Source organism: Aulostomus chinensis, chromosome 6 (genome assembly GCF_037954235.1).
Source record: "Aulostomus chinensis isolate RoL2024-O1b breed Wild chromosome 6, RoL_Achi_v1.0, whole genome shotgun sequence".
In the NCBI taxonomy this organism is placed as follows: Eukaryota; Metazoa; Chordata; class Actinopteri; order Syngnathiformes; family Aulostomidae; genus Aulostomus; species Aulostomus chinensis.
The window spans coordinates 19,330,285-19,340,236 of NC_141325.1; the positions used below are offsets into that span (position 1 = coordinate 19,330,285).

Genomic DNA, 9,952 nt, shown 5'->3' on the forward strand with positions numbered 1-9,952 from the left:
AAGTGAAAGTTTGGAAGCGATACTATTCATGCCCTAGGAGGAGATAGATTTTGTTCGGGCAGTGAAAATTGTCCTGTTTTGGACAGTTTTGTCCAATTTGTGGACATTCTGTTGTAGATAGGTGAGGGGTCAGAGCGTATGAATTTTTCGTCTTGATGAGACGAGTCCAATGGTGTTGGTCCCATGTCTGTGGGACATTCGTGGAAGAAGTTAAAGCGCTCCATTTTTGTTACGTGTTTTGTTTAGTTTTTTATTGAGTTTTTGTGAATTTTTTTTTAAATATAAATTTTTTCGCCGGACTGGACGTGCATGCCAAATTTCAGCGAATTTCATGCATGTTCAGGGGGTCAAATTCAGCGTTAAAGTGGCAGCGGAAGAAAGAAAGAATAATAGCCAAAAAAACATTACAATTTCAGATAAATTTTTGCCACCATTGGTTTCAATGGGAGACCTCACCCCCCCCTGACCCCCCGGACCCCCCTATGATGTTTTTAGAGGCCTGTGATGCTCCTAAGTGTATGTTTTTACTGCTTTTAGCGCTGACTTCGTGTCTCTCTGACTTTGAAACATAATAGGGTCTACGTCTGAAGTACCTTCTGGCTCAGGCCCTAACAAACTCCAAATCACACCAAATTTCACAGGCAGGTCAGGGGACGGTAGAGGGGGTGAGGTATAACATTGGTTTCAATGGGGGGGCAAGAGAAGATCTGTTTCGCAAGGAATTGTTTCTTTCTTTATTATTCTTTCTTATAACGTCACTTCTATCCTTAATTTGACCCCCTAAACATGCTCCGAATTTTGCGAATTTTAGTAGACACGTCGGCGATGGCAAAAAAATGTGATATTCTGAAAAAAAAATCTGGAAAAACTCAATAGCGCCACCTAGAGACACAAAAAACACCATAACACACCGTAGGAACGTCCTAGAGACACCGTCTCGTTGAGACCGAAAAATCCCACACACTGCTCTAACTCTAACCAGATTTGCACAATTTGGACACAAAGGTCCAATTTTGGTTGATAACACTCCCCAAACAAAATCTATGTCCTCCTAGACCGTTCACGCGATGGCTTCCAAAATTGAACACATGACTCAAGACACTTTAAGGATCAAAAGTTAAGAAAGGCTACAATATAAACCACCCGGTTCCCATTTTATAAGCCCTCAAAGTTGGGACACTTTTGTCACTTATAATGGAAGTCAATGGGGAGCAGATCTCCTCTCGGGTACATAGTCTCAAACAATCACTGATCACATCTAAACTACAACTCCCATAGCTTAGAGAAACACACCGTTGGATTCCTGACAAAAATCCCTACAAGACTGTGCTATTTGATGACACTTTGGGCCAGGATCTGAGGAGTTATTAGGCTTTGAAACAGTTAAACTGTCTCAGTCCTCCTCTGCTCTCCAGTCTGACAAAGCTGGTATAGAGCAGGGGGGAGGGTTTATTTGAAGGGCAGCTCTCAGCTCAGCACTCAGACTGAGCATCGCACTTCGATCGAACAGGCTTTTATCTCCTCAACTACAAGTCGCACCGATTTCGTTCTCACACCGTTGGATTGGGGCCGGCGTTTGGGACCCGGCCGCGGGCGCGCGGGGGCTCAGGCCCTAACAACGCTGCTTGCAGCTTTAATTCTAGAACTAAAATCTTCTACAAGCTCATTGACTGAGAGCCGTGAGAGAGCAGGCAGAGGAGTAAAATTCTTATTAAAAACTTCACTAGTGTCGTCAGTGATAAGCCGCTTGGTAATTACCTCTGTCTGAGTAGTAGTTTGCACAGAAATAGCACTCTCAAAAAATACACAGGAGTGATCAGAGATAGCAACATCAGTAACCATAACTGTAGGTATGTTCAGGCCCTTGGAAATAATTAAGTCTAGAGTGTGACCTCTGTTACGTGTGGGCTCTGACATGTTGGGTCAAACCATAGTTATCAAGGAGACAGCACAATTCTTTAGTGCCTCTGTCCTGGGGATTGTCAACATGAATGTTAAATCACCAACAATCACTACACAGTCAAAGTCAATACAGATTATAGACAGCAATTCAGTAAAGTCATTAAAAAAAGTTCACACTGTATTTAGGAGGTCTGTAGATGTTCAGGAATATTGCTTTGATAGCAGACTTCAACTGAAGGGCCACATTTTCGAAGGAGGCAAAACTACCATCATACATCCGCTTACATTGCATTGAGTCCTTGAATAATAGAGCTACTCCCCCTCCTTTTTTATGCTTCCTCGTTTCACTCATAAAACTGAACTTAGGGGGGTTGACTCAATAAGAACGGTTGCACTGTTGTCCAGGTTTCAGTTAAAAACATTAAGTTAAGATTGTACTTGATGATAAAATCGTTGATAAAGAATGTTTTTCCAGCTAAAGATCTGACATTTAAAAGAGCTGAATGTAGTGTGCTAGAGAAATTATCTGTACTATTTTTCATGATAGGCTGACGAGGGATGGAGGCTAAATTTGATAAGTTCTTGTTGGGTGCCTTCTGTTTCTAGGCAGATTAGTGTGTCTATTACTTATCAAGACTGGGATTGATGACGTTACCACATCGGGCTGCAGGCTATCCTGGGAAAAGATAAAACTGTGATTATCCTTGCCTGGACCCAAAACATATCAGCAAGAGCTTGTTGAGAACGTGGCGTTCCTCACTGTGTGTCCTGTGCTCTTATCAGGTTGAGGGAGAGGATGCTGTTGTAGTATCCCTCGTCGTGGTGGAGGAGGAGGGGCACGGTGCTGTTTGGGGGATTTTTGACGATAAGGGGGGTTTTGGGGGGAAAAGACGGTCCTGTGGCGGGAGTGGTGGAGAGGCGTGCTGCGAAGTCCCACTCCAGCATTCTCCAGTTCTTTCAGTTCGGTTGGAAAATCCACGAGGGGGGAGGAGGGGGATAGTGTGCCCAGAGAGGAGGGTGCTATGGGTGAAGCTTGGCAGGGCGGGTCCTCCTTGGTAGGTGGGCATGGAGGAAGTAGAGGCTCCTCCTCCTGGCTTGAACAGGGTGGGTCCTCCTCAGTAAGTGGGCGTAGAGGGAGAACCGACTCCTCCTCATGGCTTGAGCAGGGTGGGTCCTCCGAGGAGAGAAGCGGTAGAGGAAGTACCTCCTCCTGGCTTGAACCAAAGCTTTTGGTGCTTTTCCAACAGGATTCGTCTGTGCTTCAGGTCTTCTTGACTGAAAACAAATGCACAGTTTTAAATCATAACCTTCGCTTTTCGCTGGAGGTCCTGGTCTGTATGGGGCGGCTTCTGGGTCACGGACAGCAGTCCTCCCATTGGTGACCCCTGGTCTACAGGCTACTGCTTGTCCTGTGTAAGGGTCATGGGGAACTGGAGCAGGCTGGGGTCAACTTGACGGGTCTCCAGGAGGAGGACAAGTTTAGGAGAGGAACTGCTCATGGACGTATGTTCCTGCCGGTCTGTGTCACATCTTCACCTCTGCAGAGTGAAGTGGTGAATGAAGGATTTCTGTTTAGCCTCCACTTCAGACAAGATTTCCTGCTCAATCCTGAGCCTCTTCAGCTGCATCCTCTTCTCTGAGATTTTAGCCTGAAGCTGCCGGCGTTGTGTCTCCCTTTGGTTTGCCACCAACTCCAGCAGGTTTCTTGCTCCGATGGCCTTCAACTTTTCTTTCTCCACCTCTTTTCCCAGCTCTTCTAGCCGCTCAGTCAGACCTCCCTCTGTCTGCTCAAACTGCTTCATTTTGTCAAGGAATTCTTTGCACTTGACCATGAGCTCTGAGGGTTTTTGCCTGATTTCTGGCTCCAGTATCCTCAGATGTCTGAGCTTGTCAATATAAAACCATTCCTTTGCTGATGTGCCTGTTGCCATGGCAGGTGAAACGGGAACACGTTGAGAAGTCAGCAAGGGTCCAAACAGTTTATGAAATGCCATTGTATCACTGTCGTTCTGCTCTTGGACCATTAGCAGAACCACTCCTCTTATAGCACCATGTCGGGTTGAGTGAACTCACTGAACATCAGAGCTTTCTGATCACTGTCAGTGATGATGACAGCCACATTGATGATGTCACAGAGGATCAACGCTATCCACCATCCTGACTGTCATTTTGACAGCCAATCAGAATCATCACAGCGATCTCTCAATAGTTACCCTGCGAAAGTCTGGCTATACTCTGCCAGAGATATAAAATGCAAGGAGAGAAACAAACTACAAGCACACAATTACAATTACATTTTGCAAATGCATTGATATTATTTAATCACTGGACCAGTGAATGTACCCTATGGTCCTCATAACGCTCTAAAAGCCTGTCATCTATTTTGTTTATGCCCACAGGCTTGATGTTGCTTGATTCATTGTATGATGTGGCCTATGATTAGTATACTATGCCAACCACTCCCATGTATGTGGGTTCATCTGCAGTCAAGCAAGTTTGAAGCTTCCTATTAAATTCTTATACAAATGTCTCCCTGTTCACTACAAGGAAATGTTTTGTGTATGTAATCAGAAGCCTACCCATTTTTGAGCAGAACTGGCCCTCTCTTGTGACTGTGCATTGGTGGCAACTTCAATAGACTGTTGAGTCCAACACTTGGACATTTGGATGATGACCAATTACCAGTGGTGGACTGGATATCTGACCTGGCACTTAAGTTTGACTTTTTAGGTGTAGCCGAAGTCAGTTCCTTCATTTCACAGCCACTTTATGGAAGATCTTCAGCAAACAGACATGTCAACAAAAAAGTTGATTTCTTTCAGAGCGCTAGCAGTGGTACAAGCTGATGACGTAGTGATCCTTGCGCAGGTTTAGTGAGGAAAACTGCTCTGTATCACTTTGACCGTTCAGTAAAGGAGGAGCGAACACTTTTCCACCGTCGTCGTAAAACCTCAAACACGCGTAGCGACTCGTTGTTTTTGTCATTAGAAGTGGTTAAGATGTATGAACATGATGATAAACAACACTTAGAAGGGAACTTTAGCCAATAACAGGTCCGACCACTTTTTTTTAATCTCCGCGGGGGTGCGTTGCTCGGAACCCACCGCGTTACCCCCTCGCACTTCTTATCCCACTCACAACGTTTATTGAACCTCTTCTTCTTTGACATTATTTTGCAAGCGCCGACAGCGGAGACCTTATTTAAATAAATTTGCGTATTCATAGATGGGCGTAACGGGGGCGGGCCCGGTCACTCCGACATCTGCGCTCAATTCCACGCTGATTGGGACACGTGCGTGGTTTCCGGCGCTGGCACATGTTGATACAGCCGGATTTTTTTTGTGCGTACGCAACTTTCGAGATTCTTGCGACCGTAGTTTTTTTAGTATGAGATACATGCAAGTATTGCGTATTAGAGGCTAACGTAGGACTAAATTCAAATGTAAAGGCAACAAATACACAGAATCAGCAATTTAAATAAACCAATATGTTTAACAGAAATTGATCCGTCAGCCATGCCGCCGATGTGCAGCACCCCTGCCGGCTCATTCATCCGCCAGGACCAGCGGCATTCGGGCCAGCCCGTCCTCACACAGGCGGTCCTGTAGTCGCAGGAGGACATTATGAGGGGAATAACGGGGACAATGAGCGGCTCGACTGGCTGATAAATGTTCGGGAACATTTCGTGGACAAAATAAATTCATCTGGCTTCATGAATTGTGTAATCGCTGCTTACCCTTTCACATTGTGGAAATGAAATTCTGGCGTGCGAGGACGGCTGCCCGGGCGCAATCGGCGTCCATCCCTCCAGCCTCTGAATTCCTCATGGGACGGCGCTTTTATGGCAACATGAGTTCTGTCAATGGCTCCGATACATTAGAGAATCCGGCTATTGCTGCAAATTGCGCTTTAATATTTAATATAATATTATTGAATGATCAGGTCCACCACCCAGGGCAGGGCCTGGTCAGGCTGGTCGCAACAAGGCAAGCAAACCAGGCAAGTTCTTGGGGACCCGAGCTGTCAGGGGCCCCCAGACAAAGACTGAGTAGGAACTAAATGCAATGACAAACATTCTGCCCCACTCTGCAACTGTAGTGAAAGGAAAATGCAGCGACACACCGCCCTCGGACTTCCCCTCAATGAGGGCCACGCCCCCGCCCCCGCACAGAAGGGTCCGTCATCTCCCGCTGGAAGGCTTTTTTGTTCCATGATGTATGTGCAGTTGTCAAATAATGTCAGTTACCAAACACCGCCACAGGGTGTCGCCAACGTACCAAAGTGCAGTCAACGCAAGAATCGGCTTCAACTTCAACGGCGCCTCCGGTGTTGGCGTGAAACAGCGCAAGAATCGACAAACATTTCGCGTTGATACATCTGAACGTGAGCGTCGATCCTTGGGTACGCAAGTTTTTCTTGCGTAAATCGCGTTGATACATGAGGCCCCTGGAGGGCTGTGTGTGGTGTCTGTCTGTTTTTGCTGATACTTTGCAAGTCCATTAACCACATCAACAACTGTCACGCCATGTTCATCCACATAAAACTTGTTATCAGTAAGCAAACAATATACTACAGATAACATCTTATGTGTTAATGCCTGTACACTCTCTGTTGTTTTAATTATTACTATTACTTTGTGTTTTATATAAAACATTAATTAATCGCTTTATTTCCAGAACAAATGTTTGGTCAGCTAATACACCAGATAAGGGTCAGATTGAAGATCAGTCTGGTTTGAAGGTCTTGACTTCAAACTAGACTGAGGGCTTACTGGGTGCTGAGAGAAAATAACTGACTTGATGGAGAATGGGCTGGCCCATGAGTCTGTGTGCTGCTCACTGGTAAAAATGGGTAATAAAACTGTTGAGATTTTATATTCTCATTTTTTTTTACAAAATATATTCATCCTATATGACATTAATTACCTTTTAAATGATATAAAATAAACTCTGTAAACTTCTTTGAGTGGCTTGCATGAATAGAAATGCTGCACATTTATGTCACTATATGTAAAAATGAAAAGGGTAAAACATTTCCCACTGAGGTTCCCTTAATACTGGCCAAATCAGAAATAGTATTTAACAATTCTTTAAAACATGTTGATTGTAAAAAGTAATTTGCATAAAAAAGCAAATGATGAATGATTGGAGATGCATGGGTTGGCATGTGAGAAAAAAACTGCTTCTGTCTCTGTCTGCCACAACTAAATGTTGAACGCTTCATATTTCCTGTCTCAGCCGAAACACTACTATTTGCTAACACAAGGCATTAGATGAGAATACAGCTAATAATAGCACCATCTACTACCAAAACATAGTTCCGGCCAGCACAGAAACCTTTTTCTGTATTTATTGGTCATAGATGTGTGGCAAATGCAGGGAAACAGTCCACTTGCAGGGAAGCAGTCCCAGTAAAACTTGAGATATGTGACGTAATATGCAAAAGACAACAAACAGACACTCTTTTGCTCTTGTTAGTTGTTAGTTAATGTGAACTTAACATCTGTGGCAGGTAGTAATTACGGTAAAAGAAAAAAATAAGCTAACAGTTCCATTGAGTTTAACAGGCATAGAAAGTAAGCGTTATGAAGCCTCTTGGAGCTTGATGGTAGTAGGCTTCTTGATTGGCTGGCAGCTCTTGGGGTTGGAAGGGAGGTATCTCAGCTCTGATCAGGCACAAGCATTGTGTTCTTCATCTAGACCAGGGGTCGGCAACCCACGGCTCCGGAGCCGCATGCGGCTCTTACATCCTTATGTGGCGGCTCTGCGTGGCTTGGGAAAAGAAATTATAAGTGTCCGATTGAAATGGATGTTATTTGTCTCAAAAACGTGTATCGTGTCTTCTTATTAAGTCAAAGTTTTGACCTTCTTTCTCCTTTCTTGTGCAATTTCGGCAATTTCGCCTTCTTGAGAGACGTTTGACAGCACTCGATGTGTCAGCAGGTAGCCGGCATGTGCGGAAAGCCCAGCAACACCAAAACTGCGCAATATCTGAACAAAGTATTTTCTTTGTGTTTGTTCATTTGTTTAATTGTAGTTGTAAATTGTAAGATTATTGTGATCTCGAAATATTAAAATAAAATTATATATAATTCTGGACTATAAGCCGCTACCCCCCCCCCCCCCCCCTTTGAACGCTGCGGTGTATACAACGGTGCGGCTGGCGGTTTCTGGTAGGCTGGTTATATTTTAAACAGACGTTACTGCACCTTTAGGCCTACTGCTGTGTTACAGGCGCTTTTAAAAAACACTTAATTCGTAGGGCTGCAACGATTAGCCGACGTTATCGACAAAAATGGAGAATAGAAATAGTGGACAATAAATTCTATTGTTGCCACACGCATTTTTCCAACAGAGTGAGGCCCCACACTTGTTTACAATCTCTGCCGAGAGTCGTGCATGCGCAGTAGCGTCTCTGTCTCTGAGCGGTAACGTACAGAAATGGCGGCGTCAACATCAGGTACGCCTACCAAAACCTCTAAAGTTTGGTGGCATTTTAGCCTGGATACGGCGAATAAAAAGACTACTTGGAAAGTATGCAAAGCAGACCTTGGTGTCATGGCAGCACCTCGGTGATGCAGGAACATTTAAAGAAGCCCGTCGGGCAGTTGAACGAAACAGAGTCTGACTCGCCTCGGTGAGATTCAATTAACGTTCAAGCCAGTACGGTTTTTATGACACACAGTGTACATTTTATAAGCGTATTTTTGCTATAAAAAATGTTTAATAGATTTTGATTTACTATTTATTTGCCTGTCCCTAAATAAAAATGGACAGAGGTTTATTTATTTATGGATTTATGTCTCTACTGACCGAGCACTGTGCCTAATTGGTTTTAGACAGGACATTTTTATTTAATTTTTGTATGAATCCGCAGTATGTTCAATAAAAGATGTATTTTTCATTGTACCCATCTTTCTTGTGTTTATTATCATTTGCTACATAATTAAATCAACTTCATGCTAAATTTAAGAAAAATTAATAATTATCAGATTAGTCGACTAATCGTTTCAATAGTCGGTGACTAGTCGACTATTAAAATAGTCGTCAGTTGCAGCCCTATTCAAGGGGCATAGCCTCGTCCAGCGCTGTAAGCTTTGTTTATGGTACTGCACTGAGAGCGCACCGTTTATTTCTACACAGTAAACACGTTTCGAATGCTGTGAAAGTTTGTGTGTCTGAAACGCGATGTGTCATGTGATACCGTACAGTTTCCACAACACGGTACATGTTCCCTGCTATTATTAGAAGTTATGCATTTATGCAACTTGTTGTTTGTAGGAAATGTTGACAAATCGGGAGCTTCCCCAAACAGCCATCTCTTTCCTGACAAGCCCCTCTGTGCACGAACCCTTCCATATGGTAATTAAACATTAAAACACCTGCGGCTTATAGTCCAGTGCAGCTTCTATATATACACATTTGTTTTTTACCTAAATTTCACTGGTGCAGCTTCCAGTCAGGTGCGCCTTATAGTCCGGAAATTACGGAAATTGTGTGTGTGTGTATATATTGTATTATTTTAAATATAAAAAGTGTTTGCGGCTCCCAGTGTTGTCTTTTCCGTTGAAACCGGGTCGAAATGGCTCTTTGAGTGTTAAGGGTTGCTGACCCCTGATCTAGACTGTCAGTTACAGGATCTTTCTGTGTGGAGTCTGCATGTTCTCCCCGTGCCTGTGTGGGTTCTCTCTGGTACTCCGGCTTCCTCCCACAGTCCAAAGACATGCAAATGGACTATATTGGATTCTCTAAATTGACTGTAGGTCTGACTGTGAGTGTGAATGGTTGTTTGTCTCTATGTGTTGGCCCTGTGATGGACTGGTGACCTGTCCAGGGTGAACCCTGCCTCTCACCTGAAAGCCACTGGGATAGGCTCCACGTCAAGTTCTGAACTGATCAATACAGAAAAAGAGGACAGATTTAAACTGTAGAAATTGAGTCACCAGATCTTCATAGTAGTGTATTCTGTTAAAATTGAGTAAAAAAATCTCACTGTATTTCTAAAATTAATGAGATATATTTTTTACGCAAAAAAAGAAACTGTTCTCCCC

At 43.8% G+C, this 9,952-nt stretch overlaps 1 pseudogene; it reads right to left on the reverse strand.

Moving 5' to 3' along the window:
- Positions 1 to 640: 640 nt before the first annotated feature.
- LOC147260387 (intraflagellar transport protein 20 homolog pseudogene) lies at positions 641 to 4,338 on the reverse strand (annotated as a pseudogene).
- Between the last annotated feature and the right edge of the window lie 5,614 nt (positions 4,339 to 9,952).